Below are 26762 nucleotides of genomic sequence, written 5' to 3'. Positions count from 1 at the left end.
ATGTTTCCTGTATACGATATAAGAGAGCATGCGCAAGGCCTATTACTGTTTGAAAGTTATAGCACCACATAGCGGGCGGTGCACCCATGTTGACGCATAGTCATACGTCGCCATTTAAAAGACTTACGACCACCAATAATGATTGAACAAACGCTTGTGGCCATAAGTAATTGTGTTCGCAGTAGTAGTTAACTGTGAGAGCGGAACTGGAAGAAGCGATGTGGCAGTAGGAGATAGTGACTGATTGGACGCTGAACTTGGACTAAGGTCGCCTACTCACGGCATGTTGGACTTCAATATTGAAGTTCCTTGCCCGACCAGAAGGAAACGCAACGGGTGTCGTGCGTTCCCTTTGGTTGGCGGCGATTAATCGCAACACAGAATTCAAGCCAGGTGAAGCCGGCGGGCATCGTAGAGCGATTTTTAGTATGAATGGATGCTATGACAAATTCCGACGCTTGCGGTAGAGTTGCCAATTGGGCGTATGTTGAGGCGCTGACAAAATTGCACCTCTATTGGAAATGCACGGAATGGAATGGACGCTAAGGAAACGATGCATAAAGGAACTAATTACGGATTTCGTGGTCACGAGGCAATACTTCACTTTACTAAAGAACGAAGTGAGAAGAGAGCGGTAGATGTAAAAGATGTATTTTTAAGGTCTAGAATGTGATCATGACAGAGTGAATACCATGCCCAGCATCGAGATCTGTTGTTGCAAACCCAGAGGTCATTGGTTCGACTCCCGTAGACAGGAGTTTTTCGTCTGATCATGCGTATATTTTCGACGTGACTTACGTGACCGAAATTTGTCCAACAGGTGGACCATGGCATAGAACACTTTCGTGTTAAAAATCTCTATCACCCCATTGTGCCCGTAACAATAAGAATGATTCGTTGGAACTTTATATTCACGACAAGAAATCATATCAACAGGAATACGTACGCTTCCCGTTGGATGAATCCGTGCGTGCAGTTGAAGGATGAGCAGTGCACTCGTTCGCAAGGAATGCTGAAGCTGAAGTCCATGTCTCTGTCGATTACTCTGTCTTCTTTTATAATGCAGCCCCCTGTTGGCCGAGAAAAACCATGGTGGCCACGTTGATTGGTTTTCATCACCTCTGATTTTCTGAAGGGAAGCGATCACTGAGGCATTCACCGAGAAAAGAACGCTTAATTGCCATAATAACGCAATGATAAAGATGGCTATAAAACAGCCATAGAACATTGAGACACTGCTGAAAAGCGCGACACGAGACAGCATATAGCCAATATGTGTCATGATATCATTTTATTGCATTTTGGTTCTGTACTACCAAGCATGAAGATGACGTCAGCAAGCATAGTGATTTCGCTTATACAATAGGAAGAGATAAAGGAATAATTAAAGCGACAAAGCCAGGGAGGTCTGCCAGAATTACAAAATACTGTTTTCTACATTACATCGCAATAAGAATTCTGGTACCCTACTGGCATCGAAAACTCAGATTCGTGGCAGCAAGCTTCTTTTTGAAAAAAACCTGCTAGATTATTCAACGCCGAGAACGTTTACTTTTTAGCGCCAGGTTTTGCTGACGCGCAAGGTTTTGGCGCGCAAAAGTTGACACGCAATATTTGGCGACGCGCAAGGGCTTCAAAATCTGACGAAGGCAATGCAGACTAAATTGACAAATTTTAGTTGAGTGACAAGCAGTGGCGAAGTGACTCAATTAATTAATAGAATGATGACCTGCTGGAAAATAATGCAGTTACTATCGTAACTACGTTAGCGACTAGGATCGATCTTACTGGCCCAAATATCTGTCAAGTAAGTTTTTTTAATCTTCGATTCCCTAAAGTTTCACATCTATGTAACCCTTTCACTATTTATGTATGATTCATGCGATTTCAGTGCACAAGACAGCAATTACATCCTTATACAGTCATCCTGCATACTTTCCAACTATGTTGGCACTCTTTAGCTAACACTGACTGTTACGCCTCGAATAACCCTATAACACCAGCATGAAATATTTTAGTGCTTGTTACAGATTTTCTTTCATTTTACCAAGGTTGCGCATTCATGTATGAGTGATATTGTAAAGTTTTATCGCATGGTCATTCGTCTATGAATGGCATGAAGTTAATAAACGAGTGACACATTTTTGTTTCACCGGACATCGCTCGCCCGTTTTCGTTTGAGTAAATTTTATTCCTGCTTATTTATTTATTTATTGTACCCTTAAGGCCTGAGGGCATTGCAGAGGGAAGTGGTAAACAAAACAATGTACAAAAGTAGGATAATATTGTGAATACAACCAAAAAATACAGTATTGCAACAATGCAACCAACAAGTAATAGCAGTACATACAGTGTAGCTAGGAAATTTTTAGCTAGTACTAACATAAGTAAACAAGGTAAGGTGACAATATTCCTGCGTTACATTGTTGATTGATATGTGGGGTTCAACGTCCCAAAACCACCGTATGATTAAGAGAGACGCCGTTGTGGAGGGCTCCGCAAATTTAGACCACTTGGGGTTTTTTAACGTGCACCCCAATCTGAGCACATGGGCCTTCAACATTTCCGCTTCCATTGGAAATCCAGCCCCCGAAGCCGGGATTATATCCCGTGACCTGCGGGTCAGCAGCCGAGCACCTTAACCACTAGACCACCGTGATTGGGCTGCGTCACAATGTTAGGTGATTTTTTGTTAGGAACAACTGATCAGCTAAAACAATAAAAAGAACACGTTACTTTCCAGGGTAAAAAGGGTAAGCTACAGCCCTGCGAAAAAGTTGGTTACCAGTAATGAAGACTATGTCATTGAAAAGGTGGTCCATTGTCGAGGTCTTCTGGGAGAAAAAGAATGGCCTATTGTGTTTGTATTTCCTGTTTGAATTCTGACTTTGCAGTGATAGTCGATACGGTGAGATAAGTAATGTGGCGGTGAAATGAAGTCATATCGAAGAGATGAATGATGGTATAAGTTATGAAACAATGTTAAGCGAGCTATTTTTCTCCGTGATGGTAGGGAAGCAAGCCATAGGTTAGCTTTCATTTAAGATATACTGGAAGTGCAGTTACAAATAAATTGAATTGAATTTTTGTAAACGAGCTCTGGAGAAAAGAATAGTTTTCGTTGTGTGGATCCCACACTGCTGCTGCAGACGCGAATTCGGGGTGCACTAATGACTGATGAAGTACTGATTTTAAGGATGATGGGGGCGTTGTAATAGTTATGACATAAGTAACCAGACATGCAGTTAGTTTTACTTATGTACTTAACGTGAAGAGACAAGTGACACTTGATGAACTCCCAAGTAATATCATGAACTCACAGGTAGACTGCAAGGGGGGGGGGGGAATTTCTAAGAACATGTAAAATTTTGCATTGCTTAATATTTATTTCCATTTCCCGGGTCATACAACTATCACTCATGTAGTTTAAATTTGATTGAAAAGCATTATAATCGTCACTACTGGTTATTTCACGGTAAATTACGCAATTGTCAGCAAACAAGTCAACGGGTGTAGTAAATTTTGATAGTAGACCATCAACATAGATTAGAAAAAAAACAGGTCTTAGTGCTGATTCCTCAGGCATGCCGCAACGAACCTCAGTTTTATGTGAGTCGTGATTATTAGCAGTGATAAACTGATAATGGTTACGAAGAAAGTATTTAATCTATTTTAGTATGTTACTACCGAGGTTTAAAAGACTTAGTTTGGAAGAAGTAGTTGATTGCAGGCATTCTCAAATGCTTTACTAAAATCTTAAAAAAAACACACTTAGCAGATACGCCACAATTCAAAATACGGTGTTGCCCATGAGTGAACGATATTAGTTGCGTTTCACATAAGTATGTTTTGAGAAAACCATGGTGAGCTGTCGTGAAAAATGAGCTAGGCTCGAGAAAGCTAACCATAATAGTAAAAACTACGCGTTCTGAATATTTTAAACAGGTGCTGGTGAGAGACATCTGCTGGTATTTGACAAGGGAGCTTTTGCTGCTGGAATTATGTAGCGGAACCACATTCCCAATTTTACATGGTAAAGAAAGAGTCGATGTGTTTATGAATCGCTGGAATAATTCCACACATATGATAGAGCTGAAGATGCTAGTGCTTTTCTTTCAAATTTGCTGTTCATGCAATTAAAACCCGGAGTTAAGTTGAATGGTATTTTATCAATGACTTCAGGAATGCGAGATGAATGAACTGTTACGAGATGCACGAAAAGATAGTCGCATGATTTTTTTTTTTTTTTATTGATTTAATTTCAGACAACCCGTGTACACAGTTTGCCTAGGGGATCGGCGTAAAGGCAAAGAAAGCCTGACAAAGCGCCAACCCCCTATGTACACACATACATAAACAGGTTATATATAGCAGTACAAAAATTGAGAAATTGAGATACATACAATATCAAAAAACATTTACAATTTTTTTTTTTTACATCAAGCCAGTATTAACAAAGAAATGAACAGCAATTATGAATTAGCACATAAAGAAATAATAAGAGACTATTTACGCACAACAAACAGGCAGACAAAAGCAAAAAAAAAATTCATAAAGTCACAGCAGCACATAAAAGTTACATAAAATAAAATGAATCGAAAGAGGTATGAGAATCTGTTTGAGTTTTTAGAAGGAATGTGTGTATCTTCTTTTTGAAAACATAAATGGAGGAACTTTGTTCAATTAATGCCATCACAGTGGGGTGTTCATTAAGAAAGTGGGGAATTTGGTAAGTTAGTTTTTGTGTACCGTAATTTGTACGAAGCGTGTCTTTCTTGAAACTTATATGTCGTAAATTATGACTGTGGTTACGCTCGTGATACTTCCTGAAAAATTCAATTCGATTAGATTTAACTTCACGATATATAATCATTGCTAATTTTTTATATCGGATATTATTAATGACTAGCAGTCTATGTTTTTCGAAAAAAGGGGCTGTGTGCGAACGAAAAGGTAGAAGTTCAATTAATCGCACAGCTCGTTTTTGTAATAGATATAAATTTTTGAGGTTAGTTTTTGTCGTCGTTCCCCAAATCAGAAGACAATAGTGAAGGTGCGAATGTATGGTTGCGTAATAAATCTGTCTTTTTAACCATACTGGTAATAGGCTGCGCAACGTGCATAGTATGCCAACTGCTCGAGAGATGTTTTTTCGCAAGTAATTTATATGCACAGACCAATCTAAATATTCGTGAAAAAAGACACCGAGAAATTTAAGAGACGCAACGCGTTCAATAGGCTGTCCCTGAAAGCTAATAATATTACTAATGTATGTACTACTAATGTATGTTTACATACATCTTACTAATGTATGTTTTGTTACGAGGTCTAAAAACAACAAATTTTGTTTTTTTAGCATTTAGATTTAACCTGTTGGCCCTAAGCCATGTAGATAAGTTTTGTAGCCAAATATTCGCTTTCAACATAAGGTCGTCAATATCTGGCCCAGAGAAGAATACATTCGTGTCATCGGCGTACAAAATAATGTCAGGTGTAAGAGGTATGTTAACTATATCATTTATGTACATAATAAACAAGAGTGGGCCAAGGATTGACCCTTGTGGCACGCCGCATGTAATTTTACCGAATTCAGATTTCGCATTACCAATATTGGTGTATTGCACACGGTTTTCTAGGTAACTTTTTACAATGTCTAGAGCTATACCTCTGACACCGTATCTGGATAGTTTGAGCAGTAAAACATCATGCTTAACGGAATCAAATGCTTTTTTAAAGTCAAGGAAAAGCCCTACCGTGAATAGTTTTTTTTCTATGTTGTCAACTATTTTATCTTTAATATCGAGTAATGCCATTTCTGTGGATTTTTTCTTTTGGAAACCATATTGATTTTTTACGATAATGTTTTTTTGCTGAAAAAAATTAGTAAGCCTGAAGTTTATAGCTTCTTCAATAACCTTGGAAAACATAGGTAAAACAGAGATTGGCCTATAGTTACCAAGATCGTTTTTATCTCCTCCTTTAAAAATAACTGATACCTTTGCAATCTTCAGTTCGTTGGGAAACGTTCCAGAGCTTAGAATAAGATTGCATATGTGCGATAGAGGTAAACAGATAGCATGAGCGACTACTTTAAGAGGAACTGCCTTCAATTCATCTACACCACAGGCACTGTTGCTTTTTAACTTTTTTAACAAGCCGCATATTTCTTCCGGTGTAGTAGGATACATATAAATTGTTGAATCTGAGCTGTTCATGTAAGAAGTGCAGCTGATATCATTTGTCGGTGAAGACGTGCAAACACCTGCCTTTAAAAAATGCTCATTAAACTTGTTTGCCAGCGAACTACCCGTATATGATACGCCCTCAATCAATATTTCCGATATTACGTCTCTTTCGTTTTTATTTCGTAGTTCATTAACGCAATTCCACACTTTCCTGGAATCGTTAGCAGTGCTAGTAAACTTAGCCTCGTAATACAAGTTACGTGCTTGTTTAATATCAGCTGCTAATTTATTTCTCATTTTTTTGTATTCAGCTAACTGATCAAGGTTCTTTGTTTTTATAAACAATGCAAATAGTTTATCACGGGTCTTTATTCTCTTCAGTAAAGAGGCATCAATCCATGGTTTTCTCGATTTTTTATGTTTTTTAAGCTGTTCTAAGGGAAATACAGTGTAATAGAGTTCTTTTAATGTTCTAATAAATAAGTCATAGGAGACGGTAGGATCAGTTATCTGCAAGACAGGCTCCCAGCTAGTTCCTTCAACCAAATGTTTGAAATAATTAACCCTTTCTGCAGATATTTTTCTTAAAAGAATAGGTGGCTGTTTGCGTTGGTTGTGTTGAGCCATGTGAGGCGTAAAAAAGATGAAGAAGGGCAAATGATCACTTATGTCTGATATTAACACTCCGGCATCAGATTGACCAATTTCATAATTTGTAAAACAAACGTCTAGCAAAGTTTCAGATTTGCTCGCTATTCTTGTAGGTACATCAATGACATTTTGACAGCCAAAACAAAGAAAAACATCAAGTAGCATCTGTGCAGGTGACTCCACAGAGAGAAAGTTTATATTCAGGTCTCCACTAATTATTATAGGTAGACCAACGTATGAACAGTGCTCTAAAACACGCTCTAGAAATTCAATAAATTTTGTTACAGAACCGTTTGGAGGCCTATATAGAACGGCTAGCATTGTGTTAAAGCACTTCACAAGCAGACATTCATAGTGAACATCAATGATTGAGTATTCTGGAATAACTTCATAATTAAAGTGGTTTTTAATGTACACAGCAACGCCTCCTCCTCTTTTTTTAGGTCGTGATACTGATATGCAGTTGTATCCCGAAAAGTTTACAGCGGGGCAGTCATTGGAAAACCAAGTTTCGGTGAATGCCAATACGTCAAACTCATGATCTAAGTTGTCTAAAAAAAGGTTAACAGAATCATGTTTATTTTTTAAACTTCGTGTGTTAAGGTGAAGCAAAGAGAATCGCTTGGTGCCACGTAAGGCCTTGAGACGCCTAAATGAATCAGCATCATGGTATTTTGTGTTGTCGTGAGCAGCCATATGCTTATATGGCGCACGAAAAAAAAAGTGTCATTTTTAGAGTTATCTTATATGATCGAGGTCACTGGCTGTCTTAATCCGTATTACTCTGTCCCGTTCACTGCGCCGAACGAAGAATTTTCCGTCCTTGACCCAGGCGAATTGATATTTCATTTCTCTTGCCTTTGTTTTCATTTGCCAGAACAACCGCTTATTCTGTGCAGTCAAGTTTTCATTGATGAAAACCTTTGAATTCTTTTTTCGTAGCTCGCCTCTTTTTGCAAGCCAAGCGTCACGAGTACACCGGGCAGAAAAACGCACGATAATAGGCGATGGCTTATCACCCCCGTCTGTGCCTGCTCTAGTGCGCAGTCGGTGGGCGGCTTCAATATCCTTTCCAGATAATTTTGGAAGCTCCAGTTCATCAGCCAAAAGATTAAGTTTTTCTATTACTTTTTCATTAGTTTGTTCGCCTAGTCCATGGATTTCCAGGTTAAGGCGTCTGCTATATTGATCAAGGTTATTAACTTCTTGCTTAAGCATTTCTACTTCACTATTGTTAGTCTGCGTTTCAAGTTTTTCCACTCGCTTTCTTAAATTGCTCATATCAGTACTCTGTCGCTTCATTTCGGCAAGCACGTCATCATACTTGCTTGACATTTCCTGTAGTGACCTTTCAATACCACATACAGTGTCAGCAACACCTGCCAGAGCATCGACTTGCGATTTCATTGAAAGAAGTAGTGATAATTTCTTCTGAATTTCGCCTATTTCTTTTGCGAGGTTCATTTCCTGCTCCACATTTTCTAGTTCAGCACACTTGCTGCTTCGAGCTTTCGACGTTTTGCAAGTTGCACAGCTCCACGAGTTCTTCGCCGCTGCATATTTCTTTTTATATGCCGATTCTGTTACTCCTGAACATGCACCTAAATGATACGTATATTTACACTCTAAACATGACAGGTATGGTGCGTCCCGCAAAACTTCATGACAAGAAATGCAGGTGTCGGTCATGCTAGTTACTCAGCAGCAGTGGCAACCGCGTACTCAACCAGGATATGTCAAATTTTACATACAGATGAGCACCAACCTGGGAAAAGGAAGACGATTTGCTTTAGTAGCCAGTCGACGAGCCTCACGGTGCCACCACTGCTGAATGTGTGTGACAGGACACACGATGTTTTCTTCTTTTTATACGTTCTCGGTGATGACGTCAGGCTTGTTATCCAACGTTTGTGCCACTGGACGTCGCACCGATGGATGGTAGCACCGATGTTTCTTGATAGACGTCGATTCCTGGGAAAAGGAAGACGATTTGCTTTAGTAGCCAGTCGACGAGCCTCACGGTGCCACCACTGCTGAATGTGTGTGACAGGACACACGATGTTTTCTTCTTTTTATACGTTCTCGGTGATGACGTCAGGCTTGTTATCCAACGTTTGTGCCACTGGACGTCGCACCGATGGATGGTAGCACCGATGTTTCTTGATAGACGTCGATTCCTGGGAAAAGGAAGACGATTTGCTTTAGTAGCCAGTCGACGAGCCTCACGGTGCCACCACTGCTGAATGTGTGGCCTAGTGTCAGGTGGGTGAATCTTGCTCGAAATTAAAAAAAATTGTTTGAAGATTTATAACTCAGAGGGTTCACGCAAACGTGCCTTGGTAATAAATCACCGTACGCGTGATTTCCGAAGATAGAGCTTGATTTATTTGTGGAGTTTAACGTCCCAAAACCACCATATGATTATGAGAGACGCCGTAGTGGAAGGCTCCGGAAATTTCGACCTCCTGGGGTTCTTTAACGTGCACCCAAATCTGAGCACATGGGCCTACAACATTTCCACCTTCATTGGAATTGCAGCCACCGACACCGCGATTCAATCCCGCGACCTGCGGGTCAGCAGCCGAGTACCTTAGCCACTAGGCCACTGCAGCGGGGCCCGAAGATAGAGGTATCGCCGGGGAAGGGAAGGGGGGGGTAATGACGCGTAAGAACTTACGAAAATCTTTTTTGATCGTTTTGGGTAGTGTGTAGGTTTAAGTATTATTTTCATCTCTATTGAGTGCACGTAAGGTTGCATGATAAGCAATTTTATACGATTCTCTACGTGCTGGAGTCGAAGAAGGATTGGCTAAGCGATACAGCCGTTTCTTTTTTGTGAGACAGGTGCTTAATGTATGATATATAGCAAGGGGCATGTGTATTAGAAATTATGACACGATTAGAAGTGTATTTTTTTTTGTCAACACGTGTACCTGATTTCGAAAAATGTCTCAGTTACTTTCCACCTAACGAGTACCATATTTAATAAGAAAGTGTCGAGAATGAGCCCAAATCGAAGTTAAATGCCTCAAAGTTAGCCTTAATAAAATCACGATTTGTTTTTTCTACATTAGTTCATTTATGAGGGCTAGTGAAAATGTCAAAGCCTAAGAAAGAATGAAGGTTAATTTTTGGTAGGAAAGTTATACGCAAAAATAGATCTGGACGATTAGTTAAAATGAATTCATGTGTACTAGCAGTGTTCGAAGTGATTCGTGTCGGCTGGGTAACAATTCTGTAAAGTGAAAACACGAAAAAGTTCACAAAATTTTTTGGCACAGCTGAAAATGGTTTTATACCAGGAAGATCGATCTGTGTTTCAGATTACGTTGGGGAACAAACATTCAACTGAACAAGTTCTTGAGAAGGCAAAAGGAACAAATTAGTCCGCCTAATTGCATGCACGAATACTCTGAAAAAAAAAACTTGATGTAGTTATGGAAAGTTTTGCGCGAATTAATCCGGTTGAGGCCACACTAGTTTCTGTTGTAAGACCAGCAAGTACGCATTCGTTGAAGCTAATCGAAATATATTTAGTACTTACCATCACTCGCCAAAGGAACAAAGATTGGTTTTTTCCATTCTTCTGAATCTTCGATGAACTGAGCCAGAATCAGTGACAGATTAGTTAGATGGTAAAACATGTCAAAAGACTTGACTGCAAGCCACCTGCAACCGAGCAAGGCAACCTGCCTTGGTACCAAAGATGGTCTACGCTTATTGCATCATATTTTAATAGTGCTTGATCGCCATTTTAGGCCGTTTTAATGTGTGTGGAGTAGAGAGGTCGTTTTTGTGTGCAAGCAATATCAATAACGTTTACATTTAGAATATAGGATTTTTCAGATGACGTCCCGTGCCTGTCACAACATTCACCTCGCAGAGAATGACTTCATCAATCACGCTGCAGAACCACGTCAAGTTCAGTACATCCTTTGGCAGCCCCTTCGTATCGGTGCTTTACAATGTCGAGTGCGAAAAAAAAACATCTTTTTGCGTTTTAGTAAGCAAAATATCGAAACAGATATGTATTTCATACCGTACCAATGTGGCCGCTAAAATGCATGGCAGGCGTTCGCGCAACTGCTAAATAAATAAGCAACATATTCGGCTAGTCATGCCAGATCTCTTCAAGTTTCCCATCAATCTGAGACTTTACAAGTTTCATATATATTTCTGCTTTACGAAACGGGTATATTATAGCCTAATATGTCAGTGAACTGTACAAAAAAAAACAGACAAGTACTCTGCAATCTTATAAATAGCTCATGTTATCAAATCGTGTTTCAAAAGGTTGCCATCAATTGCGAGCCTTTTAAGCACGCACAGCTTTCTATTTTCTATAAAAGTGACTTGAACAGAATTTCAAACTTCGGCGTAAGCCGCTCTAAATGTGCTCTAAACCTTTTTCGTGCTGTCACTCAAAAGCAATATAGGGCACTAAGAAGCACCATGATCGTGAGTAAACTCTACTTTTCTTCCTGTCACGTCACACGAATTCTGTCGTGAAAGCATGCTAATGTGGCTTTATTATTGCTGCATGTAACTTTGTTTTGAATTGGTAAAAATGTCGTATTTTGAGGTAGCTGAGTGAGTATAGTTATAGCAAATTACAAAAAAATTCGCAAACTCCTCACTATCAAATAACTTCATATATTTGATGAACGCTAGTAACCAAATGCGGTTTTATTTGAAGAAGCGCTGAAAAGTCGCTGTAGTAACCTTGTCATAGACACAAGTCGTTTAGAAGGTCAATAGACAACACTAAAATATATTTACGTCGGGCATTCGTGACACATACCATGGCACTCGAAGAAAACAAAGCTAAACAAGAACACCAACGTGCCCAAACGAACGTGATTTCTCAGGACAGGATAATAATAATAATAATAATAATAATAATAATAATAATAATAATAATAATAATAATAATAATAATAATAATAATAATAATAATAATAATAATAATAATAATAATAATAATAATAATAATAATAATAATAATAATAATAACATACGTCATTCTACGCCCCAAAACCACGATATGGTTATGAGAGACACTTTCGAGGAGAGCTCCGGGAATATCAACCATCTGGTATATTCCCCAACGCGGACTGACATCCCACACTCAATCATTTTGCCTTTATCGAAATACGACCGCCGCGGCGGGGACCGAAGCTGGAACCTTGCTTTAGGTCAGCAGCCGAGCACCATAACAAGTGATCCACCCCAGCGGACTCGACAGGTACCTATAAAGGAATTTTAATAACCTACTTAAGTCATTACGTCCAATGAGTTTCTGCTCCCGCTTCTTTCAAAGTGCGGACCTTGTTTTTTCTCTTGGTGTATATTCCAAACAAGTGAAGTTGTGAGCCTCCACATGGCAGATTGTAAGCAGTAACTTGCAGGGATACGCATTCATCTTTTAGTTTTATTGATTCCTCCCTCACAGGAAGCTTTCCGTCTCTAGCGTGCTTTTGCAATGCCTCTGGGAATGAAGACGTGATAAGCTTTCTGCAGTGCCCGTGTCGACGGGATATCTCCACCTGTCAACCTGTACCGATAGTATCTGGCGTTTTACGCCCGAAACCCATGATATGAGAGTGAGAGACGCCGTAGTCGAGGGTTCCATAAATTTCGACCATCTGGGGTTCTTCAACGTTAACTTACATCGCACAGTATAATGGAAGCTAGGATTGCGCCTCTATCAAAACGTGATTGCCACTGCCGGAATCGAACTCGTGGCCTTCGGGGTCAGAAGCCGACCACTGTAACTCCCTGCTACACCACCGTGGCGCACATCGGTCAAACAAGCGACGATGTCATGGGATGAAGCCGCCGCATAACATTATTTTACGCCGAAGTCACGTTGCTATGACGTGAGTATGACGTCACAAGCATAACTAATTTCTTACTCCAGTAAGATTTTATAAAGTACTTTCATAACATTTTGGTGAATTCTTGATCCACTGATGTAAATGGCTGCGGTCCGTCTTCATAATAAATGAGAAATCTAAGGCTTTCTGCACTAATAGCGCTCTTTTACGGGCTAATGGGAACGTAACACGGCTTTCTTCTCTTTACTGCGTGGAGAAGTACTAACTTTTTGTAACAACTTGCAAAAGAAAATGTGCTTTAGTTGCATTGCATGGAATATTTATAAAATATGCCATGCAATGATTCTTTCGTGAGCTGCAAGTGTTGTACATGAATAATGATTTTTTTTATCAATTAAATGGTCAGCGTCATGTATTCATGTAAGTTGTGTAATAATATATTATAATTATCGAAAAATATATTATTTAATGGATCGTGCATTATTTAAAGATTGTTTTGGTGCCATACTTACGGTTCTCGGCTGCTGGCGTTATATACCCGGCGTTGTTCACAGGCATGGCGGTCGCATTTTGGCTAACGTGAAATTCTAACGGTACGGACATCTAATTGTAGGTGCACTTTAGAGAGCACCAAATGGTTCCCGTGACCTAACCATACGCCGGATAGCAAAGAGTCCACCAGGAACACTTGCGCTGTGTAAATAGATTGTAAAGGGTTACGTCGGATACACAGTATATCTGGGAATAACTGGGTTTAAACGCCAACCTAGTGCCAGAATAAATATTGAAAATAATTCATTGGGTGCATTGAAGCATAGTCAGAAGATCCAATCTTCACAGCACGTAAGAGAGCTGGTCCAAACCATGCAATATACTAAGTGGCCTCTGAGATTCGCTTTGACAGCGTGCGGAACAGCCGACCCAAGCAATATTTTAGGGCTGAAGGCCATTACGAGACGCCTGCCTAAGTCAAGGATTATAATGTCCCCCAGAATTTTTGTTTGCTGGGAGTTTTTGGGGTAATGGGAACTGCCAGATGTAAACAGATATCTCGTTTTCTTTGTCATCCCTTTTCTCACAACTCCTACTCCGTCTTGATAACGTATTGCCAGGGGAACAGAAGCAGGGACAAATAAAGATGCGCACAAGATGACCGCTAGCTTGGCTCCTCGCTAACCAATAATTTGCTTGTACTGAAGATTCGAGAAAGGATTGCTTCGTGCTTTTGTTTTTGCTATGAAAAGAATTTTACTTTTTCATTTCGGTTCACCCTTTTCACCACACATGCGGAGCGCCTATTTTGGAGATGTGCATACGCCTCATATTGTGTTTTCATCAAAATTGAAGTGAGAAAATTTGAAACTACGAGGGCTACACTGCGTCAATACAGTACAAAAATTGTTCCCTTTTCCTGCGCACGTTATGGTGAGTGCCTTCTTCAGTACCACATGCCAGCAAACATTGAGCACATTTTGAACAACTATCGACTTCCAAATGCGTGAAAGTATATTCATGAAACATGAGCTCTGCGTGTTGTTAAGCATAGCAACTACTCAAACAGCACCATCTGTTTTTTGTTATATTATGCACACTTTGTCCTCTTTTTTTTTATAAAATTGTCATTGCTACGAAAGTACATATAGGAGTTATGCGTATTTATGCGTTTATTTTATCGAGTAACAGAGAACCGGACTAATAGTGCAGCGTTGGCAAGAAACAACTATCACCCGCCCATCCCCTTATCACTAGTTAGCAAGCCACCCCGATGTACTCGGCTGTCACTCTTGTCTCACGTACTTTCAGACTATAAAAAGACCATGTATCAAGGAATAAGCTGTTCAGTTCGTGTTGCCCCTACGTTGCCTCACTTCAACAGGTTTTTATTTTAGCGCATGTGTGTACAGTGCTTTACGTGATATCTTCGCAAAACACCTGCTGCACTTGAACGGAACTTTCGTCTCGCAAGCTGTCTACCACATGTTTAGCCTGAGGACCTGCATATGCACGTTGTTCAAAAAAAGCTTGGCTGAAGCTAAACTAAAAGCTTTCCAAGAGGGTAAATTGTCACGTTATGCATTCATTCGCCTGATCCCGGGCACATCAAAAGAAGTCTTTTTTTTTCTATAATGGTGACCGTAGAACTTTGATATCCTAGTTATGTCAATGTAAAAAAAGAGATGTGCCAAAATGGGTTTACATGTAGAAACCAGCCGTTCAACATGCGCACTTCATCTGCAGCTGCGAGCTCGATCGTTTCTGCAATTCTGTTCAATGAAGCGAGGCACGTTTCACGCACAGCTAAAGAAGAAAAAAGTCGTGACGCATATTGAGCACGTTCACGATGCTTTCAGGAGCTTTCCAAAGAAGGCTGTAAACGAGCAAACATATTTCAATAGGCACCAATTTTCCGCTTTTGTTAATTGATTGAATTGTTTTAGCTAGCTTAGTTTCCCGTTATGAATGGAACGAAGCCACCAATTCGATTACTCATTCACAATTCAAAAACAATTATGCTGCTACACGCGTTATCGTATTGATTGTGTTATGCAACATTTCAACAAACCACGCTATATCTACGGAATGAATGATGACAGTCAGCAAAGCACGAGGGTGGGAGATCATCGGTAAACCGTAACTTTCCTGTGACAAGTTTACCCATTGCATCACTAGAAAGACATAATTATTGTATTGTATGATATTGTGTAATATACTGTGCGTATATTATAGAAACAAACTTTTTTGTTTTTGTTCGTTTGTTGTCTTGTCTGTTAGTTTGTTCCTTTCATTGCTCTGTTGTTCTAGTGGCTGGATTGTGAGGTCCCTTCATTATCACGGCTTCACGGTCTGTTAAATGAAGTGATAGAAGTTCTTGTACTGGTTGCAGCGGAAAGTTTAAAACAGTAAGTCTATACACGCCTCTCAGATCGCGGTAGGTTGCACATGGATGCATCTGAGTGCGTATTTGGAAAGCATGTGCTGCACGATGTAGTCTTTGGCAATTAGGTCCATCCGTCCATGCGTTCGTTCGTGCGTCCATGCGTCCTTCTGTGTGTTCGGCCGTCCGTGCAATCGTCCATGCATGCTCAAGTCCGTCTCTTCTGTCTGTCTGTCTGTCTGTCTGTCTGTCTGTCTGTCTGTCTGTCTGTCTGTCTGTCTGTCTGTCTGTCTGTCTGTCTGTCTGTCTGTCTGTCCGTCCGTCCGTCCTTCCGTCCGTCCGTCCGTCCGTCCGTCCGTCCGTCCGTCCATCTGTCTGTCACCCACACCAGCGCCACCTGCTGAGTGATTCATACAACTAGGTGGTTACGAACCGGTCACAAAAAAAAAAACATGCATGGACAGACCCACGACTTTAGGAGCATTGCTCCTAAAACAAATTAGTTCATAATTTGCGTATGGTAAATATTTTATAATTAGGAGGGGAATTAGAATGTTCCTAGACAGCGCTGCCGTATAAATACGTGAGATAGCAGCCTAGAAACATTCGAAAACTCCTGCACACAAACAAAAGCGTAACCAAGGCCTTCACCAGGCAACATTTGCTAAACATATTAAGGTTATTTTTGTAAACATATTTCAACCAGGTGTTTAGGTAGTGGCACAGCAAAAATTATTGCCTGTTTATTGGGGGTTGATTCATTGTACAAAAGAAATTAGTTCACAACATTATTTGTAAGAGACTAGAATCATAGTATCGAGGCTATCACTAGTATCTGCTACTTGTACCCGTTCGCTCGCTCTTTCGAAAATACCTTACTTGCATTGAAGGCCTAAATCTCTCATACTAAATTGTTGATAGTCTCACTTCTGATCAATTCCCGGCTTTTGTGCGGTGATTTTCGGCTGTTTGTATGTTATCATAATATATAAAGACCTCAATATTGATCTCAATGTGGGCTTGTTAAAAACACTCAGACCTTGTATGCCTATATGCATGCGGGAATACTGTTTAAACACTTCTGCGTACAATGTTTCGTTTAAAGCAGTTTGCTTTAGCTGAAAGTATTGCCTTCTTAGATCACTATCTCTAACTAATAACCATATTTTAGATGTTATATCACTTTATATTTTTGTAGTTGTGGTGAAACAAAAATTTGCTCAAACTATATTGATGTCAGATTTATGTTTAGGGACGTATGCTCGTGTGCATTTTGCACTGATCACTTTTTCACGGTTTTCTTTCATTTCCCGTTATCATTTCTCACGACATTGACAGTATATATTGTGAGCGCAGTCACCGACTCTTTTTTATCAATTGGACGTGTCATTATCATTTGTATAATTTCCTCATCTGTAGATATCACCATCAGTGTGTGCCAGCTCGAGCTCGCCTCGAACGAAGCTCTTCCTCATAAGTGGTGGACGGTCTTCTCGATTCCCAAGTCCTCTCGCACGTTTCCACTGGAGCTCTGCTCGGGTCGTCGTCTACTACCACCTGCCATGGCAGTGCAAGGCAATCCTGGTCCATCCAACACCACCACCCCAGTGCAGCCTCCGCCGTTGACCCTGGCCATCCACAGCCACCAGCATGATCTACCAGTATTCTTGGGTCTAAAAGTGCTCTCAAAGAATGGCTATACACCTACGACCTCGTCAGCGAGTTGAACAGGTGGGATACTCTACACAAGTTGCGTACGGTCTCTTTCTACCTAACTTATATTGCCAAAACCTGGTTTTGGAACCACCTTCAAGATCTTCCCGATTGGGACGCATTCGCACGGCAGCTCCGTCAGATTATCGGTTCCCCCAGTGTTCGCGCCGAAGCAGCAACAAAGAAGCTTGCTGAACGCATTCAGCTGGCGGGTGAATCATACACCTCGTACATTGAGGATGTTCTTGCCATAAGCAAGCGTGTAAATTTAGCTATGCCTCAAAGCGAAAAAATACGCCATATTATCAAAGGCATAAATACCATCGCATTCAACGCCCTTGCGTCCCAAAACCCTACCACGACTCAAGATGTCGTCACCTTTGGCCAGAGACTAGAAGAACTTCAGTCTCTTCGTCTTTGCCATGATGCCTCGGACATTCCTCTTCGTGCGGCCCTCGACATCCGTCCCCTGGTCCGCGACATCGTTCGTGAGGAGCTTAATGAACGATGCTCTTCCTGCGCCCCACCGTCTGCTTTAGCCTCAGCTCCAACCAACTTGCGGGACATCATTAGGTAAGAGATTGCATCTGCGTCACATGCATCTTGTTCCGCCGAATCCAGACCTCGTCAGGTACCAACGTACGCAGAAGTCACGGCGCTCTCAGCACCCACCACTATCCAAACGGCTACACCAGGTGGCCATGTACCTGTGGCGTCAGTGTCACCACCGATGCGCCCACAGCCGTATTACGCCATGCCGCGTCCTCAACGCCCAATCTGTTAATATTGCAGCTTTAGAGGTCATTATCTCGCTTTTGCCGAAGGCGTCAACAGGACGAGCAACGTGGGTACGCTCCAGAGGAACGCGGACGCTTCAGTCCACTCACGAACTACCAGCGCACGCCTTACCGGTCTTCTTTTCAGCGTTCGCCCTATCCACCTTGCAGTAGTGGTCTGCCTGTGAACTCCCGTGAGTCTCGCCGCCGCTCACCATCTCCCAATCGCCGTTCCGTGTCACCTCTGCGACCCGCCTCTAATGTTCTGAATGTCCACTCGGAAAACTCCCCAATGCAGTTTTAGGAGGGGAAACTGCATCCACTTGACAGCCAGCAATTCCTCCAGACAGACCATCGAACTGGTTAACAGCGTTAGTCGAAGGTATACGCATCGAAGCTCTAGTGGATACTGGCGCTGCTATTTCCATTATTCGCTCTGACCTTTGCTCCCGTCTCCGCAAAGTAACAACACCTTACTCGGGCCCATCTCTCCGTGCTTCGACGAGCGCCATTTGTCGTGCATTCGCTCAGTGTACAGTTCGTGTTTTCATAGACGGTATTCGTCATCGTATTGCTGTAGCAGTTCTCCGTGAGTGCACCCACGAACTCATTTTGGGGTGGGATTTTCTGTCGTCTGCATGCGCTTCTATATCTTGTCGTCAGCGCCTCATCCACCTAAACCCCACCGACTCTGCTGTATCGGAACCCGAACAGCGCATTCGTCTCGTCACCACTTGTTCTTTGGTGGGCTATGTTCTTTGGCTATCCCGAGAAGAAGTAATTAGCATTGATCGCAGCAACATTGTGGATGGCGACGTGCTTCTACTACCTTATGGCCACACGGTACATCGAGGCATTCTGATCATTCCAGGCCTTGTTCCTTTTTCTGAAGGGTCTGCTTTTATTACTGCGTTAAATCAGACACCCGAACCCTTATTGTTGCCCCGTGGATCATCAGTCACAAGCGCTATAGACCCGCATCCCGTTGCAATTGTGGCCCTTCCAAGTCAAGAAGACTTACCAGAGCCAAGCACGCCGCCACTCAACTATCCCACTCCTCTATCGGTGACAATAAGCCCTGATTTGACAGCAGCCCATAGTCAAGACTTGCTGAACTTATTGAACAGACATCGCCCTTTGTTTGACGTTCATTCCGCTGTCCTTGGTATGACAACTTCTCCAACTCACCGAATTCGGACTGACGGCTCCCGAATAATTCACCGGCGCCCATACCGCGTGTCTCTCGCAGAAAGGAAGATTATAGAGGAAAACGTATCAGACATGCTTCGACGAAATATCATACGTCCTTCCTCGAGTCCGTGGTCTTCGCCAGTTGTGGTGGGGCAAAAGAAAGACGGAACAGTACGTTTTTGCGTTGATTACCGGGCACTGAACAAAATAACGCACAAAGATGTTTACCCTCTCCCACGAATTGATGACGCACTAGATTTGTTGCATGGCGCAGAGTGTTTTTCAAGCCTTGACCTACAATCGGGCTACTGGCAAATACAAGTGTCCGAATCTGACAAAGACAAGACGGCTTTTACCACCCCAGATGGGCTATATGAATTTAACGTAATGCCTTTCGGACTTTGTAACGCGCCTGCTACCTTCGAACGTATGATCGACAGCGTACTGCGTGGCCTGAAGTGGAAAACCTGCTTATGCTATCTAGACGACATCATAGTGTTTTCGTCTACCTTTTCGCAACATCTACAACGTCTCGAAGAAGTCCTAGGTTGCCTTGCAAAAGCTGGTTTACAGCTGAATACGAAAAAATGCACCTTCGCAAGCAAGACGATCAAGGTTCTAGGGCACTTAGTCAGCAAAGACGGTATTCGACCGGATCCTGAAAAGCTTGCTGCCATCCTCGAGTTTCCCCGTCCGTTGCGTCAAAAAGACCTGCGCAGTTTTCTCGGCTTGGCATCCTACTTTCGGCGCTTCATACGAAATTTCGCAAGGCTTGCCTCTCCGCTCCATCAACTGCTCGCAAGTAACACGGCATTCGTCTGGTCCGAAGACTGTGAAAAGGCTTTCCTGGCGTTGAAGAAAGCCCAGACATCCGACCCGGTACTATGTCATTTCGATCCAGGTGCACCCACTGACGCCAGCGGTCATGGTCTCGGTGCCGTTCTACTGCAGCGTGACAACATCGCACGTGAGCGTGTCATCGCTTACGCCAGTCGTGCTTTGACTGCTGCCGAGAAAAATTATACAATAACCTTGCTGCCTTGCTGTTGTATGGGCGGTACAAAAATTTCGTCCATATCTCCACGGCCGCCACTTCACAGTTGTCACCGACCACAACGCATTGTGCTGGCTTTCGTCGCTAAAGAACTTATCGGGTCGTCTTGGCCTCTGGGTGCTTCGTTTACAAGAGCACAACTTTGATGTCGTCTACAGGTCTGGTAAGAAGCACCAAGATGCTGACGCTCTCTCTCGCAGCCCTCTACCAAACCGTAATAGCCCACCGTCACCAATTTCCACCGCAGCGTTACCCATCGTAGGTCTCAGTTGGCTAAGATCCAGCCGCCCTTCTACACTAGTGTCGCATCAACGCATTGACCCTTACTGCCGCTCCATAATAGCACGCTTACAAGGTACATCCACTCCTCCGAACGCCCGACTTCACCTACAACTGAAACAATTCAAGCTTCACGATGGTGTTTTCCATCGCTATATTTACCACGTTGAAGGTAACCAATGGGTCCCCGTTATACCACGTTGTCTAAAACGTCAGGTTCTTGAGACATTCCACGATGATCCTGCTGCTGGGCATCTCGGCTATCACAAAACGTATGACAAAATACGCAGTCGGTTCACCTGGCCTGGCCTCTCATCCGCCATTGCCAAATATGTTTCTTCGTGTGCTTTATGTCAATGGCAGAAACGACCCACTACTGCTCCTTCTGGCTTTCTCCAACCTCTTCCTTGTCTCGCTTTGCCATTCGAAGTCGTCGGGATAGACTTGTACGGCCCCTTTCCCGTGACCTCCAATGGAAATCGTTGGATTGTAACGGCTGTTGACCACCTCACTCGTTACGCGGAAACCGCCTCACTGCACGCTGGTACAGCCACTGAAGTAGCTGATTTTTTTCTGCGTAACATATTTTCACGTCATGGAGCTCCACGTGTTCTGCTCAATGACCGCGGCAAGGTCTTTCTTTCCTCTATTGTTGCTGAGGTTCTACGTGCCGCAAACACCATCCACAAAACAACTTCTACTTATTATCCTCAAATGAATGGCTTGACGGAACGCTTTCATCGTGCCCTCTCGGACATGATTGCCATGTACGTTAACCCTGACCACACGAACTGGGACGCCTTTTTGCCATTCGTAACGTTCGCCTACATTACAGCTACACATGGCACCACCGGCTTTTCTCCCTATTTTGTGGTCCATGGCCGCTCTCCAAGTGTAACTCTGGACATCTCCTTCCTTTCGGCTCCTGCTACCTCAGCCAGCCCATTATCCACACAATTTTTGTCTCACCTCGAGCACTGCTGTCATTTGGCTCGAATCAACACTGCCATCTCTCAGGAAGCTCGCAAGTCTCGCTACGACTCAACAAACCGTGGTGTCACCTTTTCCCCAGGAGATGAAGTTCTTCTGTGGACTCCCGTGCGTGTGCCCGGCTTATGTGAAAAATTTCTCAGTCGTTTTATAGGGCCTTATACGGTGATTGAACAAACGTCCCCCGTTAATTACCGTATCTCACCAACTAACGCTTCCTCCAACCACCGTTGCCGTGGGACAAAAATTGTGCACGTTTCTCGGCTGAAACTGTACACCCGACGCAATTCTTATTATTGTCTCTCGCGCGGCCAGGAGGCCGCTTCCTGCGTGACGGGGAATTAGTGTGAGCGCAGTCACTGACTCTTCTTTATCAATTGAACGTGTCATCATCATTTGTATAATTTCCTCATCTGTAGATATCACTATCAGTGCGTGCCAGCTCGAGCTTGCCTCGAATAAAGCTCTTCCTCACAATATAAGTAAAATGAAATGAACAGAAATTTTGCAGATCCTTCTTCAATCAATCAATCAATCATTTTATTTTCCACTTCAGGAAGTAGAGGGCATGAGACGAAAAAGCTGTTGTGAGCTTGACTAGGCTTCCCAGCTATGCAGTTCAGCATGCACGGATGGTATACAGAAAGCGGTGTACATAAGTGTAAACACACAGAAAGCATACATTATTCAACACGCCATAGAAAAGCATCAAAGATAAGTTCAAATCTGACATTTGAGACATCAGCTCACCAAGAAAGCTTGAAGTACAGACTATCGACAGTAATGCCAAAGTCATTTTGTGAAAACAGGTTTAACACAGAGGGCAACGTTGTTCTTAGCATCTGGGCTCCTTACCTTGGAAATTGATGTTATGCAAAGAAGAGGCATGGAAAGCGGCTGTGTGGTATTCATTTATTTAAAGAAACATTGCGAAGTGGCACTGAACATATCTACATATGTTATGCCCACAGACATGCGTTGAACGCTCGTTTAGGTTTTTATAACCATTAAACATCAGGGTAACGATGCCAATGGCAACACGGGTATTCGTAAGACCACAGGTGTTAAATTAATATTTAGCGCTTACGCCCACGTGTATGGTAGCCCTTGACCGCTGTATCCTAGAGGCAGCTATGTAATGCTGAAAAAACTGAATAGCCAGCACTACAACCCCAAATAACGTTTCACGAACATTATGGCTATTTAAAACACGATTTCGGGATCAGGTGTGGCTCTGTGGCAAATAATTGATTGCCCAGCAGAATGCTGGAATTCGATCCCTGCTAGGACCCCTACATTTAATAAATGGATTCATCTTCTCAACGTTGCTTAGGCGAGCTCTTTCATAACGCTATCGCATTCAAATCACCCCTGTCTGTTTTCGCCGTTCCTGGGCAGATATGAAGTGTATATCACCTGTGGCACATACGCGCAAGTCCATGGCAAGGAAGGAAAAGCAAAATAGGAGGAAAAGCCTTTGGCAAATATCCGCCCGTATTATGGGGCTTACTTGGCTGAAAAGGTTTGACGACGTACGTGACGGGATTATTGCATCATTTACGTCGCGGCTAGCAAGGCGTATTGGTCGAACCATCTTACCCTCACATACTAACATTGGTTTGCCCCAAGTTGAGGGGTTGGTCACGAGAGCCCTCAGGAGTAGATAGATAGCTAGATAGATAAGATAGATGGATAGATAGATAGATAGATAGATAGATAGATAGATAGATAGATAGATAGATAGATAGATAGATAGATAGATAGATAGATAGATAGATAGATAGACAGACAGACAGACAGACAGACAGACAGACAGACAGACAGACAGATAGATAGATAGATAGATAGATAGATAGATAGATAGATAGATAGATAGATAGATAGATAGATAGATAGATAGATAGATAGATAGATAGATAGATAGATAGATAGATAGATAGATAGATAGATAGATAGATAGATAGATAGATAGATAGATAGATAGATAGATAGATAGATAGATACGCTCAAAGTTACCCAAGCTCGCTAAGAAATGCTTCGCATTTAAAAAATTTCAACCGGGTCACCTTCGCTCTCCATGCTTCGCAAAATGTTGATTCTGAAAGTACGTGGGATGCGCCGAATTTTCAATTCGATTGGTAAAAAAGTATATATCAATCAGTTCATCACGAGTGAGAAAACGGGTTTTTTGAAGTGGCGCGAAACGAGGATGAGAGGAGGCGAGCTCGACACTTGCCGCTCCTCCGCGTAGACTTCTCAAGCTAAATCTCTTCCCCGCCCTCTCCGGCATCCGAACAAGAGGTCACGTGCACATGACGTGCCCAAACAAGTCCAACCCGAGCACGCGAGCAGCGCTGCTTTGTTACCAGCGTTATTTTGTGGTCTTCTGCGTATTTTTGTTTGATGGTTTGTAAACGCTGGCTTAGACGTGGTAGAATAGATGAGCACAATGAGTGCGCGAACGCGTAGGAGCCTTCCACGGCAGTCGTCTGCTCGATGCTCTGACAGCGGGTATACGAACGCATGCGAAACGTTGACACATTAGCCCCGCATGTCGTTGCAATTCACGGGAGAAAAAGAAAAAAAATACGTTCACATTTGCTTATTGCGTGTCATTATTTATCTAGAGCTTTTTTAATCTCTTAAAGCAACAAATTACGTAAACTACGCATGCCGTGTTAAAGGATTTTCGGCATGTCACGTGCCACTGTTTGCAACGTCAGAGCAGAGTCGTCTACGTAGAGGACGAACTTCACTGCATTGCCGTGCACGTAGGCCAATCATTCGCACACGTTATGCCCTCATTCTCAGGGCGCGCGCCGGGAGAAGGGAAGGGAGCAGCGTTTATCTTGAAATTTGACCTGTTTCCGCGGCGCGTAGCGTTGAAAATTCTGGCAGACGTGATTATGAACACCTCGTCTACGCATTGCACTTGTCAGCTCAATATTGTCAAACCTGGTGAGTGGCCCTTCAAGGTACTTGCGAGCTCTTTCCCATTATCGTTTCTGCGTGTTGCATATTTACGATAATTATGGCTCGCTCGGCTGAGTGCTCTGCGGTTCCAGTGTTGAATCCATCAACATTAGAATCAGGAACACTCAACCTGCTAGACTGACTTTAACCCGCCATGATTCCTCTACTATATTTGTACATATGTAACATTTGTCACCTTGTTTAAGAACTACATTGCCAGCTTTGCACCCACAACTGATGTTACAGCTTCGTGCCCCCTGCGTAGATCACTTCTCCGAAGCATCTTTAAGATCTGTCATAGCTCTTTAGTATGGTAGTTTACTGCTCCGCGGGATGTTGGTTTCGATTCATGATGCAGTACTGATTTTCATTTATGGTATACGTTGGGTCAGCGCTGCCATTGCCGTGTTTTCTGAACAGTGCCCCGTTTAAATTATCAATGCCTGTTCTCTGCGTTCTTGGTTAGGCCTGAACAGGGAGTCATGCATGGTACACGCCACCGCCATGTGTTCCACGCTGGACTGGACGCAATGCATTCATCTTGTACACGACAGGATTTCCACGTTGTTTACGCCATAACCTGACAATTATAAGGACAGGCTGATGGGCTAGTTTGTATTGCAGAGCTAGGTATTTTTGCGTACTTTAAACAGAGACATAAATGGCGACAGATCAAGGTGGGATTGAAGGACAGCTTTGGGTGCGTTTCAATTTAACCGCTTCTGCTTCAATAATTTCGTGATCTTGTCAGAATTTCTTGGCAGCAGTGGAGCGTGGTTAAAGCACCGTCCCATCCATGTGCTTCAATGAACTACAGCACCGAGTTAAGACAATGGTATTTGTCGAATTATTATGCTTTCTTATGCCGATTCATTCAATAGACCGTTTTATTGGGCGTGGTGGACTGGGGCTGGCAACCAGCGTTTCCCTCTTTTCTGAAGCGTGCTGATGGCGGGGCTGGTGCTTGGATGAGTGGCGTTTTCAAGCAATGTTAGCCTGTTTTAGATCACACTGCGGAATTCTTTGGCTTTCATGGTGTCGTCAGCAGGAGAAAGGTCAACGGGAAGCCGCATACACCCAGAATTCCCAGTGTTCCACTCGGCCAAATGACACTCGGATATGGTTAGATTGATGACCAAACATAAGCGATCGTGTACGGCCCTGTCCGTTAGAAAACGACTATGGACCACTAGTGTAGCCACCTTTGTTGTTTTCGCTTCGTTTTTAAATGCCAAGCATTTCTTAGCGAACTTCGGTGACGTTGAGCGTATCTATCCATCTATCTATCTATCTATCTATCTATCTATCTATCTATCTATCTATCTATCTATCTATCTATCTATCTATCTATCTATCTATCCACTTACGACTTTTAGCTCTCCTGGCCATTTAGATAAGGGCCTCAATACAAAAAATGGTATGGGCCATGACTGTATCACGAGCATAATTGACTAGCCATGACATGTATGTCATGAATGTCATAATTTACATTTCATGGTCTTGCTGCTCTTGCGGTGTCTCCGTTTACATTACACATTAGAAATCTGATATGGTATGACATGACTGCATGGCGACTGAAAGTGTCCTGCTAACGTGGAAGTCATGACATGAATGTCATGTAGATCATGACTACGCTTCACGCACATTGTGCGTTCGTGGTCGTTTCGCTAGCTTCACTTATACCAAACTTAGTGTTACGTGACGTCAGTGCATGATAAAGGTAAAAGACTGCTGAAAACATGATAATCACTAGATGCGTGGCATGTAACAACATGACTACATACCACGCTCACGATGTGCTGGCGACCATTTCGCTAGCTTCACTTATACCATATTTAGTACTTCGGGACGTGAATGGATGACGAAGGTATGATATTGGTGCAAACATGATAAACATGAGATGCGTGAAGTTTAACAACATCACTACACGCTACGCTCATGATGCGCTCGCGGCCGTTTCAATAGCTTCACATGTACCAAACTTAGTATTACGTGACGCGAACGGACGACATGGGTAAATGACACATCCAAACAAGATAATCACGATATGCGTGTAATGTAAGAACACGACTACATGCCACACTCATGATGCGCTCACGGCCGTTTCGCTAGCTTCACGTATGCCAAATTTGGTATTACGTGACGTCAATGGCTGACGAAGGTATGCGACTGGTGCAAACATGATAATCATGAGATGCGTGTCATGTCACAAACTGACCACATTCCACAGTCAAGATG

The sequence above is a fragment of the Rhipicephalus microplus genome, chromosome 8 (assembly GCF_043290135.1).
Source record: "Rhipicephalus microplus isolate Deutch F79 chromosome 8, USDA_Rmic, whole genome shotgun sequence".
NCBI classification, from domain to species: Eukaryota; Metazoa; Arthropoda; class Arachnida; order Ixodida; family Ixodidae; genus Rhipicephalus; species Rhipicephalus microplus.
The sequence above is the reverse complement of the archived record's forward strand: the minus strand, read 5'-3'. Positions refer to the sequence as shown.